Genomic DNA, 15,198 nt, shown 5'->3' on the forward strand with positions numbered 1-15,198 from the left:
CCTCACAATCCATGCAAACCATGCCGGTGTGACACACAGTCTGGCTACATCCACGCCACTACCTTTTCATTTGCAAATGCATCAACGGATATGCCTGGTGACCACACTACTCTGGAGTTTTAGAGACACTGAAACCGAGAAGCTGGTGTGGACGATCGGAAACAGTGGAGATGTTTGGAAACGTGCGAACGCTTGCTGATTGGGTCTCATTGGTCACGAGCCTTCGCTGATTTGTCAAGCTCTGATCACATGACCCCCTTCTAGAAAAAACATCCGACATTAGCCTCGGCTACCAGTGTAGAACTCAACATGGATAATCAATTACTCGTGTTGCTGACCCTGTTGTCTTTGCCAGCAACTGTTGTGCAGTTAAATTCTGCATTTTACAAAAAATACAACTGCTAACATGTGTGGAGACGAGCTATTACCACATGATCCGTGTTTTCAGGTGTGTTAGTATGGACGGGGCTTGAAACCGATAGAAACCAAAACACTTGTGCGATCAAGTCTCCGAGTGGGCCCCAAATTTGACCTTTACTAATTCTTCCCATTGCTCCTCACCCTCAGGCACAGCAGTGCCCCCTGTGTCCTCCCTCATGAGGCCCTTTGACTTGTCTAATGGCTGTGATCAGTGTTGCTTAGCCCAGATGGCGCACCATGCCTTGTTAGTCTGGGGTAAAAGCTGCACAGTATATAACGTTCCTCTAGTTGGCCACACGAGCTCATTAGAATAAACTGTCTCTTATTTAAAAGACACGCACATATGTAATCACCTACAGCAAGCACGCAAAGGCACATGCAAGCCTCTCATCAGCCCTTGGGGAAATATACACACACACAGGCATACACACACACACACACACATACACCTAATTTCCCAAACCCCACCCCTACGTGCCTGCTGAGATGCACAGATTTAAGGGAATTTGCCTGCCAAAGGGAATCGTGCTGGATTTCATCATTCAAAGATGTTATTCCTGCCGTAGGACAATTTGCCCTGGATTAGGGAACATTCATGTCTGGTTTCCATTTGCCAGAAACAAGAAGGAAAAGTTCTCCGCTCACATGCATCTGCGAGCTCGCACTGATATTAAAATAAAGTGGAAAAGGTCACTCCGGCGATATGAAAAGGGAGGTCCTTCTGCAGAGAACAGTATATTCTCTGCTTTAGAGGTGATAGATGATGTAAATTTTATTCAGATGAAAAGATAATCCATTATTCCAGCGAGTCAGTATCTGCTGCACTTCATCAAAGCAGTGGCTTCAGGTAATATACTGGTCTATTATTATATACCACAAGAGCAGCTTCTGGATTTGGCGGAGAGCTGTTCATATTTATTATTGATTGGTGCTGAAAGCCAGTGCGGATTGGGGATTGAGGTGAAACGTTCCTGTGTGAGATGGATTTTTATAGTTGTTACATGTATGTTATATGTTGAAGCAACTAATGTGTCAGCACCAAGTCAGGACAAACACTGCAAACAGGGGGACAGCCGGCAAGTTTGGTTTGGCCCAGATTTTGGCCCATATCCCACTCACCCACATCCGGCACACATAACACGGGGCTCCTGTTTGCCAGATCTGTGGCACAAGTAAGCCATGGCAATACCACATGCTAACCAAATGTGCCAAAGGTGGCCGGAATTAGTTTTATGCATGTAAAGCCATGTTCAACATTTAACACATGGGCAACTTTAGGTTCACATTCAGATTACACCTTGCCAAGAGGTTGGAATATATGGGCAACATTAGCTATTTTAAGTGGGCCACTTAAGGCTCACATCTATTTTGTCAGAGCGATAAGAAGGCCAGAAGTGCTGCATCATTACCTGAAGTGGCCCACATCCGTACGCCACCTGGCTCTGTCCAAAGGTAAAACGAGTACCTGTGAACTTCATTTATAACTTTTTTTATATCTACTTTGTTAAAAAAGTGTAATGAGATTTACGAGTGCTGGATTATTTATTGGCTGGAACCAGTAACTTTCTAAGAGTATCTGCATTTTCCCTTGAAATAGGTTGGAGCCAAGACATCATCATCTGCCACATTAGCCTCTGTAACCCAGTGTATTGTCAGTTTTTACACTTTTTTTGTTCAGTTTCATAAAATGAGATATGGTGAGTTAATTACTGAGCTTTAAAGCTGCTGACAGGTGGAGTTTGTTTCCTTTGGACAGAGCCGGGCTGTTTCCTGTCTTTATGCTGAGCTCAGATAACAATCAGTCCTCTCATCTAATTCTCAACAAGAAAGTGAGCGAGTGGATTTGCCAAAATGTAAAACTATTCCTTTTAAGATTAGCTTCACCTTGACCAATATAATCTGCATAACATTAGCCTCATATCCCTCACCGACAGTGATGTCACAGAAGCTGCTTTCAGACATGAAGTCCAGACATTCTTCTGAACTTTTCCATATGTGAAAATGTAAATGTCCGAGTCAGTTGCTCTGGATATTTTCGTGAACTTCCCCTGCCAGGCCGAGTGGGTGTGTTGATGACGTTTCTAACACGTGACAGACGTGAAACTGGAAGAACGCAAATATCTCAGGATAAAAAAAAAAGAAGTCATACACCTTTAGAAGATGTGAGATGTGAGAGCTTTTGGTGATGACGCCAGTGTCAACGTCCAAAACAACGGTCAAACCTGCATGTTCTACCTGTTTGCTCGCTGCATCTGTATCATGATGATGATGATGATTCAGGTGGTGACAGGTGATGACAGTGATGGTGGGAATTTGGAAACAGCAGCAAGTGTCAGTGTGTTAAAAATGTGATGGCCCACCCTCGGGCCGTCAGGGTGCTAAATGTCCTAAATCACTGATGTACACCACCACTAGTATTTACCATTTTTACAGGTTTACAGGTAAAAACCAACACTTTCCATCGGACACCAGCTTACACTTCAGTTAAGTTCACCTTTCAGGTACTTGACATGGGTATTAACACATTTCTTTCTACAATACATATACTCAAAGTTGGAGGAAGTACTCAAAAATATCACTCCGGCAAAAGTACAAATAAGTAGACACATTAACCTTTTAACTTGAGTTAAACTAAGAACTTGTTTTAAAATATACTTAAATTATTGAAAGTAAAAGTACTTGCAGAGGAGTTTGGCCTATTCTCTTGTGCAACAGTCTATAGCTGACTCCCTGTTTCTTCTTCTGATTGGATCACTGGACCTATTGCCCTCTTGTCTTGCAGTAAAGGTGAAAAATACATGAAAATGAATCCACTTGTACTTAAATAAAGTAACAAAGTAAATGTACTATAGTTACATCCCACCACTGCTTCAGATATATATTTATATCTGAACTTATATTTCAGATAGTTACAATGTTTTTTAATGATCTGACACTTCTTTAACTCTTTTCCTGATGACTGCATGACATGGGAGCTGAGCACATGGTGATAAGTCATGTTTGAGGCATGATTATAACTATGACTCCTCATATCTATATCTTATTAGAAAGTGGTTTCCTCTGAATGGATGTGCACGCTGACAGGAGCAGACCAGTGGCCGGCAGCAGAGCCCTCATGTGTCTCGTTAGGCTGTGAACTCAGAGGAGCTGGCCGGTCGGCCTGGTGCGGCCTGCGGGGGTCTGCGGCCCCAATGTGACTCCCGCTGCTCCGAGCCATTCTGCACCGTTTAGCGAGGAAAACTCTCCGGTGGCTTTTGTCTCGTGTGTGCGGACTAATGGCAGAATGGCTCAGCACGACGCGGCTTTTGATGCTTTTGACGCGCCTCATTAACAGTTTAAATTTACACCTGCCTCACGCATTCCTGCGGGACCCCTCCTCACATGTGAGGGGGAATGTTAGCTCTGCGTAACGAGCCTCGTGGACGTCCCACTCGCTGATGTCTTAATGAAGTCGCAGTGTACTGAGCTTTTTTATTATTTTATTATTGTTGCTGCATACGTGATGTGTGATTCCTGGTTGCATGCGAAACGAGATCATATAAGATAAGATAAGATAAGATAAGATAAGATAAGATAAGATAAGATAAGATAAGATAAGATAAGATAAGATGAGATATGATCAAATACGATAAGACCCTTATCTATTATTACTTTATTAATCCTGAAGGAAATTCGTGTGCCATCTTCCGCATTAATGATGGAAACAATCGCTTTTATTGAACATCCTGCTCTGGTGCAACATTCTGCTGATATAGTGGATTAATAATCAATAACTAGAGAAAGTCTTTGTGTGGATTCTTCACACTTGATTTTGGTGAATATAGTCTGGCCTGTCCGGATTACTACACAAAACTGGATGTGATTTCAGGAACGCTGAAAAGAGTAAACCCAGGCTGCGGGTTCACTGCTGGGAGCCATTATCCTGAGTTAATAAATGCAAACATTTGTTCCTGATGGCTCACTTAACCTCTTAATTTATGTATGACCACCACAGCTCCATTCAGCCGAGAGCCATCGGTCAAACAGGCCCCGAGAGAAAGGCACCGCATGGCCCCTCTCCCTCTTTCATCCGCGCTGTAATCGCTGCGTGTTTTGCGCAGCAGCGAGCGCCGCTGCGCAGCCACGACTGGCGCTCCAACGCGCCTAATTGTTCCTGCGCATTGACAAGTCGGTTCCGGCGTGTTACCGATTTTCCACCACGCACTGACGAAGCCCCGGCGTGGGTTTGTGGGACATCTGTAAGGGGGTCAGGGGTGAGGGCAAGCCCCCGGAGCTGCGTCCATCTGCCCAACAAACACTCACGTCTCCACACACAGGTCTGCTAAACACCTCTAATAGCCTGTATAACATTTGCATTATTAGCCCCTAATGGGTGGCTGAATAGAGATGGAGCCTATTAGAGTTATCAATTAAATACCGCCCTATAATAAATGATTGCCGAGTGAGATGAAAATAATGACACAGTGCAAATTTCTCCCCATTATCTTGGCCCAGAGCAGAGTGGCTTTCTTCAGTGTAATCAAAGGATATCAGCCAGAATCTAGGACACAGACATGCAACAGTAACTTGGAGATGGTTTCCTAATCCTCTCATCTTATTTTAGGAGGACAACTCTGAGATGTGTCCTTAAACTCACTCGGTGGATTTAAAAAGACACGTTCTGTGCCACCCTCTTCTGGGTTTGAAGACAATTTTATTAAAAAATTTGATGCATGTGAGAAACGAACACATAAAAGACTGTACTCTCTATATAAATCCAATAAATCACATCATTTCTTAGCTCTGGATGAAATGGTTTGCCCATGGATTTGTTTAATCTAATGAAAGAACATGATAAGTGAATCTTATATTATATTTAACCTTTTTATCATACAGTGGATAGATAAGATGTGTTATCACTCCATGTGGCGTGCAATTCATGCTTTTCATCGTCAAGGAGATACTGACCTTTAGAAAATAACATAATTCAGACGGCCTACAGTGGCCTGAAAATGATTAATAAATATAGATATCAATGTTTCTCATATTCAAATTGAGAATATGCCAAGGAATTATCTAATGAAAAACCAGCATTATTTGATTTTTAAAAAACATTTGGTACATAAATATGCTGTAAACACAATGACAGCCTATTATCACGCTATGAAGTTGATGTGTCCTTCTTATGAATCTGAGTCTGAACTCCACTCTGCTTTTAGCTCTGTTTGGGTCTCCACCTCATTCCTGAAGGAAATGTATGTCTCTTCTGCTGCTACATGCTACACAACGTTCACCACCGTGCACTCACTTTGTCGTGTTGGCTGTGTGGTACTGGGCAGGGAGTGAATCAGTGAGTCATTATATCAGAGCTTCTCCTATAAACAGCTGCTGGAAACAAAATGAGAGACTGACACAAAAAACAGGCTGCAAAACCCAAACAATGAGCTGAAAGATATTCAAATGCTGCATGGCGAGCAGACAGGTACTACTTTATCACTATGCCCCTCTCTCAAGCAGCAGCAGTATAGTTACAGGATCCAATGTTAATGTGAAAATATTGATTACAGCCTCTTAAAAGGATAATTATGATGATTGATTGGAAATTGGCTCTTTTTTTCATACATTTGGAAATTCTGTGACATTTCTGAAAAAAGTAAAAGGACACAGCGTCAGATCATTTTAAACAAATCTACAGCTACTTCTTTAAAACAGAAAAGTGAGATATTCAGCAAATTACTGTTCGAATTGATCACAGATTATACGGCATTATATATATATATACACACATACAATTATATTACATTTTATGTGTATTGACATCTGGAGTTATGGTCAAATCACATGCTTTAAACATTTTTAAATCTTAAAATCTCAAATTTGATTAAATCTGAAATTCAATTCAATTTTATTTTATTTGTATAGCGCCAAATAAGAATATACATTGTCTCAAGGCACACAGAAGGTCAAGAATTAAAAAATTATAGAGAAACCCAAAGTTCCCACAATGAGCAAACACCTTGGTGACTGTGGAGAGAAGAAACTCCCTCATTACCTGGAAGAAACCCCCAGAACCAGACTCAATGTGTGCGGCCATCTGCCTCGACCGGTTGGGGTGAGCAGAGAAAAACAGGGAGGAGGGGAGAGATGGGTGGAAAAGAGGGGAGAGAAGAGAGAGAGAGATAGGGGGGAGGGGAAGAAAGAGGAGAGCGAGAGGAGAGAGAGACCAGGAACCGTTGTGTACCATCAGGTTTCAGCTCTGACTAGTTGTTATAATGAAAACAATAAGAGTGATAATTATGGATGTAAAGATGAAAGAAATGGCACATTGGCACTAATTTGTGTATGAACACAAATGCACTCTAGGATTGTGAATGTGTGTGTGTGTGTGTGTGTGGATGTCTGAATGATAAAAAGTGTACTGTTATATAAAAAAAGACCTTCAGCTGAAGTACTGTGGTTTCCTTTGTGCTGTGGGAAAATAATGTGTCATGTGCACCTGTGGTACGTCTCACTTCATGTCAATCTGTGTCTCTGCAGTGATGTAACTGGATTAGATTATTTAAGGACAAGCGGTGGAACACGAAATCCTCCAGGGTTTCTTGTGTTGTCCATCACATACAGTGGTTTTCCGACATAGCCGGCTCAGCTGTAGGGAAATAAAGGGTTTGAAGGGCCCGCTCTGTCCCCTGCACCCCCAGCCAGCCCCACCCACCCAACACAGACAAAAAGGCCCTTGCCCTGGCGGAACAAACCGAGTTTGGCCCACTCATTGCGTCTGTTAGCCCCACAGAGACCCTGAATATAGAACAGCTATTCTATCTAATGAGGCAGAACTTCATGGCTGCCTCTATAAAACTTTGTCAGCCTTCTGTTCTCTGGCAACAAAGCCGGATTTTTTTTTTTTTAAGTTTCACCCTTTTTTCCCTCGTTTTTTTGTTTCTCAGTGACACACAAACTGTTAAGATGAATCGAACGCGGGCTTTTTCCTCCTGGTGACGCGAGACAAGTGTAGCAAACTATGTGGAGAAATAGGGCGCTTAGATAGGAGGAGCGATCAAGAATAACGCCTCCGCAGGGAGGTCTTTGATGACATGGGGTTGTAGTTTTATGAAATAGCCTACATTTGCCTTTGTGTCGAGGGTCTGTGAGGAATTGTGAGTGAAGATGTTTTCCTCTGCTTTTTATATTCCAAAGATACTTCCAAGACCCAATCCTAATTTGACTATTTCTCATTTATTGTAAGCGGAGATAATTGGGTGTTGCCTGCTGTGTGTTTGTGTGCCTGCAAGGATCTCTGTGTTTACATAGCTTGTTTTTTTCTGGCTTTGATGGCAAATGGAGAAACCACAATGTAGCACGCTAACAGCCTTTCTTAACTTTAACACTTGAATCCATAGTCCTACAACAAAAACACATTATTTTAGCATTTCATAACACAACACAAGTCTGGAGTCAAGTTTTATTAGTGTTTATTTTAAACTCAACTCTTGACACATATGATACAGCATTATCTCATATTTTCATGGATGCAATAATGAGCATGCGTTATTATGTATTTTAGTGTCTAATTTGAAGGAAGTCTAATTTGAAGTGCACTTTTAGTGAAAAACTATTCTTTTATGCAACTACTTGTTACTATTAAATATATTGCGAAGGACGGTAAATTTAACTTTGGGACAGAATCAAATTCAAGAATATCTAAAAACGAATCAGATTATCTTCAATAAAAAAAGACAGGCTTTTCCCATTTTCTTTGAAAAAATGTGTGCACTGTCTCTTAGCAAAAATGTTTGTTAGGGTAAGAACATATTATCTTGTTAGATATTCAAACCACAGATGGATTATGAGACAATGAGCTCCTGGAAATCGCCCCCTCCTCTGAAATAAGAGCCTCAGGCAACTTTCACACTATTTACTTCTAAAATGCATCTGTTTTGCTACGTTTACGCCTCATGTTCAATGAGGTTTTGACGGCTCAGAACAGAGACTTTTGGAAATGTTGTGCTCCCCCTTTGTAGTTTTCCCAGGGTTATGTTTTGGAAATGATAACTCACATTCACGCCTTATCAGTCTCGACTGGGATACCAACTGTAAATGCAAAGCAGTGCTACCCCTGAACTCCCTTTTGCACTGGTCAAAAACCCCACTAACAACCACTAACATCGGACTTTTGTATGCAGTGGGAATGAATACAATCTAAGGTCAATGTAGGTTTTTATCGGCTCTGATTGGCAGTGATGGAAATGACAAGACGGTGAGGTTGGAGAGCGCCTACATTTTCAGTGCGTTTGTGCCATCAAACATGACGCACTGGGAAAAAAGGCAAACTCCTCTACTGGCAATGGGAAAGGAGTAAATCAGGTTTTTGGAAGGTTTACCTGCATTTAAATAGCCAGTATATGCCAGGTAATTTGGGTTTCATAGAGGTATTACTTACAGTCAGTAACAGTTCCACAACTTCATCAGTCGAAGCAAAGAAATCCCTCGTGTTACTTTCCGCCCCTTTACTTGTTCATATTTTCTGGAACCACTAATAAACGGCAAAGTAGACAATTATCTTCCTGTTTACACCTGCACACACATGACCAGTGTACGAGAGAGGTCATGTGATATGCTTTTACAGGTGCGTTAGTTTGAACAGAGATTATTTTTAGATACAGAGCGAAAACTCTCATATAGTTTAGATATAGTGTGGAGATACTTTGAACTGTAAAATGCTGTTTTAGTTTAGAGGTAGCACCAGACGGAAAGAAACACAAAATGTCCAGTCCTTGGATATTTGGATCTGTGCGTTGTAGGAACAGGAGCGTTTCAAGGGACTTTTAGGGGCCCCACGCAAAAGTGCGGCTCTACATCAAACCAAACCAAACCCCCCCCAAGAAAGACATTATACATGATTGATATTTTAGATTTCAACCAAACATCTAAAATTATGAAGCTTTTTGCAGAAAGCCTGTGGCACAGGGCCTCAATTAGGGGGCTCCCGACCATGGTGTCTTTTCAGTCTCCTGTACGTAGCTGATTATAGAATTTAAGGGAGTTCTCACACTATTGTTGTTCTTTTGGATCAGGCATTTTCAGGGGCCCCCTCTCAGCTAGGGGCCCCAGGCAATGTCTGGCTTTGCCAGCCCTGCTGCAACACCCCTGCCACGATTGAAACTCAAACAAACAAAATCTCCCACCTCCAAGATCGCAACTCTGGGTCAAACCATCAAGTCTTCATTTGTGTGCATGTCACATTTCCCACATTAGGTACAATTCACGGAGCGCTGACGATGAATGGCGTGAGAGGCGTGAGGAATTTGACACACCTGATCGGAGGGGAACCACCATCTCGGACTTATCAGCTGTCATGTGGCAGGCGGTCTCGAGCGGTTCACTTCAGTTAGCGTCTCGTCCTCGGGTGAGCGTGACTGTTTCGGGAGATCTGAAAGATAATTTTCTCCTTTAGTAGATAGCCTACTTTGGGGAACACATTGTCTTTGCAGCTTCGCCTCATTAGCCTTCTCATGGCCTGCATGAACAATCAAGGCCGGGCTGCTGAAATATTGATTAGCTCTATAGTGAGCGCAGAGATATATCTTTTTTTTTTTTTTTTTTGGTGTGGGGCGTTTTGGTGCATATAGATGAATATAGTTATTTGTCTTCGGTGGTTGTTTACTCCCAAGGGAAAACAATGCCTTCCCTTCAAAGTCTCGCTGGCACATGCAGAGGACACACTGATCACATAATACTGTGGTTGTGCAGCCTGCCTCCTGTGTGTGTGTGTGTGTGTGTGTGTGTGTGTGTGTGTGTGTGTGTGTGTGTGTGTGTGTGTGTGTGTGTGTGTGTGTGTGTGTGTGTGTTTGTGTGTGTGTGTGTGTGTTGAGCTTGTGTTCCTGTGTGTGGGTGTGTGTGGTGTCCCCTCGCATTTTGCTTTGGTTTATATGAGGCATGTGCTGTAATGTTCAAAGAGAATTATATAGCATTGTTTATGGAGGGTGACTCCATAAACAGGGAGCCGCAACGCTCTGTGAGAGAGGAGCTGCATGGCTGATTTTACCGCCAGCTGGACCAGCGTTACCTGTACAATCCTCTTTAGTCACATTAATATAGGTCTGTGCCATGCTCTAAATAGCGCTGCAGGGACTTGAAACAGCCAGGAAAAAGTCGAGAAAGGGAGATGGGTGCAGGGGAAGGTAAGATGGAAGAGAAGTGGGAGAACAGATAAGAGAGAGGAATTACAAAGTAAGTGAGAGTGGGAGTTCTGTTGCCTATCAAACAGGCAAGTTTAAGAAGCGTTTCCACCTTGGCTGCTAATGCACTCAGTGATTGTCTTGTGTGACTCACAGAGTCTATAAAGTAGGTTAGTGGGTTATTGCTTAAAGTTAAAGAGCTAATAAGCCTCAAAATGTTTTTTATTCATGATGGGAATCATCCAGAAGTTCAGAAATCCGTTGCAAAGTTTGTCTGTGATAATGAAATGTATCATTAAAATAAAATGGTATAAGCTCACTGTAAAAATGGGCTTGCTGTGGTAGACTGCAGAGGAAATTCTTTGAGGAATTGATCATTGGAGCATGTCATGTCTCTGCAGTATAAAGAGGATGTTGCCATAGAGTCACACAGCTATATAAAAAAAAAGAAAAACAATATGTGTGAAGACAACATATTCAGCGTTGATTTTTCTCTGTCTCACACATGTCAGCTCTAAATAAACGGTGTGATGGACCCGATCTGATTCTGGAGCAGCTGTTCACAACTTACAAAGTGTTACTTTTAATTTCTCTGACGCAAACACTGTCCCAGTGCAGCATGGTTCAGCTGTGTATCCATCTCTTTCTGTGCAGTAATGCTGTGTAATGCATCTGTTACTGCTGTGTCTACAAAATTCCTAATTTCTCATCCTGAGGATGTTAAGTGAGCCATTTGGCCTGTAAAAGTCTTCTCTATAGATCCCTGTAAGCCCCAGACAATGTCCCATTGATTGATGGATTATCTTATCACAGGCACTTATGGCTACCAACCTGCTTTTTTTGGCTACATCAACCACAGCAGCATCAGATGCAGCTCATCTGCATGCGGAAGCCTTCTGAATCCACGCAGGGGACGTGCCACGCAAAGGGAGAGAAGAAGAAGAAGAAGAAGAAGAAGAAGAAGAAGAAGAAGAGACATAACTTCACATGAGTGATATCCAGACGTCTGCCATTCCCTCCCTCCATGCTTCTCTTAACTCATCCACCCCCATCTGTTCATCCAGAGCACACACAATCTGGCATGGAGCAGCCATCAGGTGTACACACACACACACTCTCTCACACACACACACACACACACACACACACACACACACACACACACACACACACACACACACACACACACACACACACACACACACACACACACACACACACAGCCCCCAAGCCTTTCCTTACATTAACTCATGCGCTATATAACTTAAAGTTGCCTTTTAAAATAGGGCATTTGGAGACACTTGTATTTTACAGGACATTCTCAGATCAGCTTCTGATTCCCCCCCCCCTTTCCAGACTCATAAGCAGGGGGCTAAAGTTGGTCCCATAACTCCCCATATAGAGCTCCTTTATTCAGGCCTGATGTGAGAATGTTTATGTGCGCTCCCACTGACCCCCGCTCCAGAGTGCAGTGATGGAAACAGCTCTACAGACAAAAGCTGCTGAGACTCAAAGGCAGTGAAAGGAAGAATGGGAGGGGGGGTGGGCGGAGTTTGCAGTTTTGCATTGGGGTAAAGGGCCGTGCGAGACTAAATCATCATTGGAAACTCATTAGAAAGCTGGCGGGGCCGGGCGGGGACTGCCGCACAGATTGCGCGCTCCCGAGCACAATACCTGTAATGAAGTGGAAGCGCAGAGGGAGTGTCCGCGCACAGATTTCTTTGCAGTAGTTACTCCTCTGGCCCCTAAAGTTTCCACTCAATCTGCGTGAGGGGTGTAAAAAATAAAAAAGCTGTATTCATGAGATGTTAACCGTTTTGTTTCGTCGGGAGGAATTTATTCAAAGTGTTGCAGCAATCAGCGACAGATGGGCTGGAAGGGTTGATGGATGGGAGCAGAAGTTAACTAAGAGGAGGAAGAGATGGAGGAAGGAGGATAAATGTTTTCATGGAACTGGACGTTGTCAATCTGGTGGCATTCTGGTGCCAGTCCGAGCCTGCTGCTCTATTAACTCCTGGATCCCTGCAGCCTGTTGCAAGCTACACGTTGGAACAATCCACAAATGTGTCCAACAGTTCATCCCGAATCATCACTCATGATGTTTTTCTTTGAATTAAACATATTTACTGAGCCATGAATTTCATCAGATTATCCATAATTGTGAATCCTATTATTTCTACTTCAATAATCAGTGTGACAGAGCTCAAATGTGACAGTTAACAACAACAAGGCTCAACCCGACCGGTCGAGGCAGATGGTCGCCCACCCTGAATGTGGTTCTGTTGGAGGTATAATATTGGGTCTCCATCAGGGACTTGCACAGACATTACTTTAAACTTGAAATGAAAATAAACAAATTTAAACACCCATCACAACGTCTGACAGATGATGAGATGCATGAAGGCTTCACTTTGCAACATATTTTTAAATCTTTTAAGACCTGATGATATTGCGATTTAATTTGGTCAAACTTTAGCAACTCATGTTTATTCAGCCACAATAACAATGAAACTTTTTTTCCCCCCAGAGGAGCAGCTCAGTCAAAGAGGGAAAACAGGCAGTTGCTGATAGAAATGTAGCTGTGTGAACTTCCAAGGTCTCAATCTTACAATGTAAAGTGCCTTGAGATATTATATGTGGTTATTTAGCGCTATGAAATAAAAAGTAATTGAATTCAATTAAATCAGGCAAAGAAATCAATGTCAATGTTTAATTTAAAAAATATTCTGCACCAAGCAATTGAAGTGTATCTTTCACTGTGTCCTTAACATCTATGCAGTGTCCGAGCCTCCACTCACAGCCTTAGCATTATTTTTCTTGTAACGATGTTAAGAGCTACACAAAAGGCTCTAATTAACCTGCAGAGCCCTTTAACATGTTTCCAATTTCGATGAGAGTTGAGGGATAATACAAGTCGAATGAGCGCATCTAGCCTCTGTTAGTGAAGTGCCACCCTTCTCTTTTTTTAAGACCCCGAGGCCACGACACAACTTTCACAAGTGTTGCACAGCCGATGCAGGGCGCATTCACTCCTAATCATTTCCATCAATAGTCTCGAGGACGAGGCCATTATAGCCAGACGAGCCCTGGAGTGCGCTCCTCATGCTGGAGAGGCGATAATTGGATAATTAGTGCTGGGAACCAATTAGGACTCCGCGCTTGTGATGGCACGCGAGTTAAGCAAAGGTTAGCAGCAGAGGGGTGGGTGGTGGTGGTGGTGGTGGGTTTTGGGTGCTTGGATGGATGGAGGGGGGTCTTCAATGCGCTGATCGATCATCTTGGAGCCCCCCCCCCTCCTCTCCTACACAAACACAGACGCACACATCTCTCCCTTTCTCACCCCCTGCTCCCCTCTCCAACTCTCCCCCTCGTCCACCGCTTATCTTCCTGGACAAAAGAGTCCAAATCGGCCATTTCCATCTCAAAGAGTTAAGCCCCAACAAGAGGCGAAGGGATCGGGCTTCAGACCTCCAAAATACCCGGCGATCACTAGAGCAAATGGGTTCACAATGCAGGAGGAAAGAAAGAAAGGATGAGCGGGAGGGATGGAGGGGGCTTCACTCTAAAGATGTATTTATATACGTTAAAGAAAAATGCTAATATGTCCCGTGAAGAATGGAATGGATTTCAGGGACTCAACTCTAATTCTGCTATTGTTGAACTCGCGTGCAGACGGCCGAGATTGACACGGTGGTCACGGGAGGGAATTATTCTGTTTTTGGGTGTGCGTGGTGTCCCACTTCAGCCAATACACTGACCCCCTAATGCACGCGCACATGCACGTGCAGAGATTTTAATCCACGAGACGAGACCAGACACAATGTCGTGTGATTTGCTTTTGATTGCTCTTGTCTTTGTGTGCAGAGAAAATACCGTCAGAGTCCATGTGTGTCTCCGAACACACAAAGAAACCACAGACTGGACAGAATGGACCATTCATGACGCTGTGGAGCCCCTGAAAGAGGTTTTGCATTAAACTCGTTGTCGCACAATATATTTTATCCTTTCACATCTTATACTGACCAAGTCCTAAATGTTTAGTAAAACATCTGGGTTACATCGTGAGGGATGATTAATCATATCATGATGATGATGATGATGATGAGCAGTTTCAGTGCAAACTATATGCACAAGCTCATTTCCTGTGTGAATAGCTGATGTTAAAATAGCACTGTGTAGAGCTTACTGCAGTCCATACACAGCGCATCTGTGGTGCAGCTATAGTCATGCTAAACTGAAAGAGCTTCAGGTGGCAGATAATGACGCATCCCAAATTGTATTAGTGCTTTCAAGATGGACAGGTGCAATCCACGTGTTTGTGATACGCAATGTTTCCACCTTCCATGCTCTGCTGGGGAATTTTATGTATAATTTTATGTTTAGAACCAACTCAGAAAATGTGATCATAAGGGCCTTAACTTTGAGATCTAATTTTGTTTTCGTAAGAACTGGTTCAAAAGTCCTTATGTGTTTTAATCCCAATGTACTTTTAAAGTGTGATGATTGCCCTCTTTTTTTTGTTATTCATGTATTTTCTACACTTTTTTTTTTTTTTAATAAACTCTGAATAAAGGTTAAAAAGTGGCATCGATATCTCAAAAACACCCTCTTAAGGCTGATGATG

This window comes from Hippoglossus hippoglossus, chromosome 17 (assembly GCF_009819705.1).
Source record: "Hippoglossus hippoglossus isolate fHipHip1 chromosome 17, fHipHip1.pri, whole genome shotgun sequence".
In the NCBI taxonomy this organism is placed as follows: Eukaryota; Metazoa; Chordata; class Actinopteri; order Pleuronectiformes; family Pleuronectidae; genus Hippoglossus; species Hippoglossus hippoglossus.